This window comes from Oratosquilla oratoria, chromosome 16 (genome assembly GCF_046742065.1).
Source record: "Oratosquilla oratoria isolate Oo_2021 chromosome 16, ASM4674206v1, whole genome shotgun sequence".
Taxonomy (NCBI): Eukaryota; Metazoa; Arthropoda; class Malacostraca; order Stomatopoda; family Squillidae; genus Oratosquilla; species Oratosquilla oratoria.
Window position 1 is genome coordinate 64610745 of NC_134792.1, and position 2500 is coordinate 64613244.

The following is a 2500-nucleotide window of genomic DNA, read 5'->3' on the forward strand; positions in this document are numbered from 1 at the left end:
ACCTCGAAACCGCACCCTGAGTCGAAGTTCTTCGACCATCGTTCTTGTACAGAACAAAGTCTCTCAGGTTGGCTTGCCCATGGAGGGCGGGTTGGTGTGTCTGTATCTCATTCAATCCTTCGTGTGTTTCTTGATCGGGAAAATTCCTTTTTTCCCTTTCCGTCCCCCTCCTCCCTCCGTCCTTCTCCTCCCTCCGTCCCCCTCCTCCCTCCGTCCCCCTCCTCCCTCCGTCCCCCTCCTTTGCTCTTAGCCTTTTCCCCGTCTTGTTCTCTTTCTCGCCAAGTATTCATTCCTCGACCTCCGCCCCCAATACTCGCACACTTTCCCTTTTGGTGCAGGCAAGTGTCCGTGGCGTCTTTAAGCTGCTTTCTCCCCCCCCCCAGTTCCCTCCTCCCTCCCCCCTCCCCCGGGGGGTGGGTGGGGAGGGGAGGGGGGGTCCTTATGAGCGCTGGGGGCCCTACCGTCAGGTGGCCTTCTCTTTTCTCCTCTTTTCTCCTCTCTTTTCCTCATTTTCTCTTTTTCATTCATTTCCCTTTGTACCGCAATAATCCTTTCCTTTACCAATGAGGTTAAATTAATATGACATTTTTTTTTATTTTTATTAATACGATTTTTTTTTTTCGAGATGAGCAATAACCGCATTGATGAATAAAATCACCTGCCGGGATCTGTAATGAAAGGAGGAGTACCACCCGGCATGGAAGGGGTGAAATGAACTTGGCAGTATGGGCAATCACCTGTTGCTCTCTTCACCTCTTGCACGCTCTCTCTCTCTCTCTCTCTCTCTCTCTCTCTCTCTCTCTCTCTCTCTCTCTCTCTCTCTCTCTCTCTCTCTCTCTCTCTCTCTCTCTCTCTGTGTGTGTGTGTGTGTGTGTGTGTGTGTGTGTGTGTGTGTCTGTGTGTGTGTGCACGTGTGTGTGTCTGTGTGTGTGTCTGTGTGTGTGTGCACGTGTGTGTGCGTGTGTGTGTGTGTGTGTGCGTGTGTGTGTGTGTGTGTGTGTACGTGTGTGTGCACGTGTGTGTGTGTGTGTGTGTGTGTGTGTGTGGTGTGTGTGTGTGTGTGTGTGTGTGTGTGTGTGTGTGTACGTGTGTGTGCACGTGTGTGTGTGTGTGCACGTGTGTGTGTGTGTGTGTGTGTGTGTGTGTGTGTGTGTGTGTGTGTGTGTGTGTGTGTGTGTGTGTGTGTGTGTGTGTGTGTGTGTGTGTGTGTGTCTACACGTGTGTGCTAATAAGAAATTCTGTTAACTCGCGTTCAACTAAGCAAAACTAGGAAAGAAAAAACTTAACGAAAGGGAGCGCTTCCTCGTATATTCACGATATGCGGAACAGTGACCGGAGTCGGTTGAGCGTGAGTAACCACCGCCTCCGCGTTAGTTCGGGTCGGTAGAAACCCGGTTAGCTTAGACGCAAGATGGCGGGCTCATATTAACTTTTTTTTTTTTTTTTTTTTTCTCCCACACATTCAAGTATCCCATATCCTCCTCCTCCTCCTCCTCCTCCTCCTCCTCCTCCTCCTCCTGCACTTCACTTTCCTCTCCTTCCTCCTCCTCCTTATCTTCCTATTCTTTCCTCCTCCTTCTTATCTTCCTCTTCTTTCCTCCTCCTTATCTTCCTATTCTTTCCTCTTCCTCCTTCCTCCTCCTTCCCCCTCCTACTCCTTCCTCCTCCTTTCCCCTCCTCTTCCTCCTCCTCTTCCTCCTCCTTCCTCCTATTCCTCCTCTTCCTCTTCTTCCTCCTCTATCTCCTCACCCTCCCACTCCATTCCTCCTCCACCTCCAACTCCATTCCTCTTTCTCCTCTTCCTCCTCTTCCTCCTCCTCCACCTCCACCTCCACCTCCACCTCCCACTCCATCTCCACCTCCCACTCCATTTCTCCTCCACCTTTCATTTCCTCACCCACATTTCACCCTCGACTACTTTCCCTCTCCTCTTTCTTTCCTTGTCCTTCCCCAACACCTTCCTACACCAACACATACTCCAACACTCTCCAACCTCACCCCCTCCCCAACCTCACCCCCTCCCCAACCTCACCCCCTCCCCAACCTCACCCCATCACCCAACCTCACCCCATCACCCAACTTCACCCCATCACCCAACCTCACCCCCTCCCCAGCCTCACCCCCACCCAACCTCACCCCCTCCCCAACCTCACCCCCTCACCCAACCTCACCCCTCACCCAACCTCACCCCATCACCCAACCTCACCCCATCATTCAACCTCACCCCATCACCCAACCTCACCCCATCACCCAACCTCACCCCATCATTCAACCTCACCCCATCACTCAACCTCACCCCATCACTCAACCTCACCCCATCACCCAACCTCACCCCATCATTCAACCTCACCCCCTCACTCAACCTCACCCCCTCACCCAACCTCGCCCCTTCCCCAACCTCGCCCCCTCCCCAACCTCGCCCCTCCCCAACCTCGCCCCTCCCAACCTCGCCCCCTCCCCAGCCTCGCCCCCTCCCCAGCCTCGCCCCCTCACCCAACCT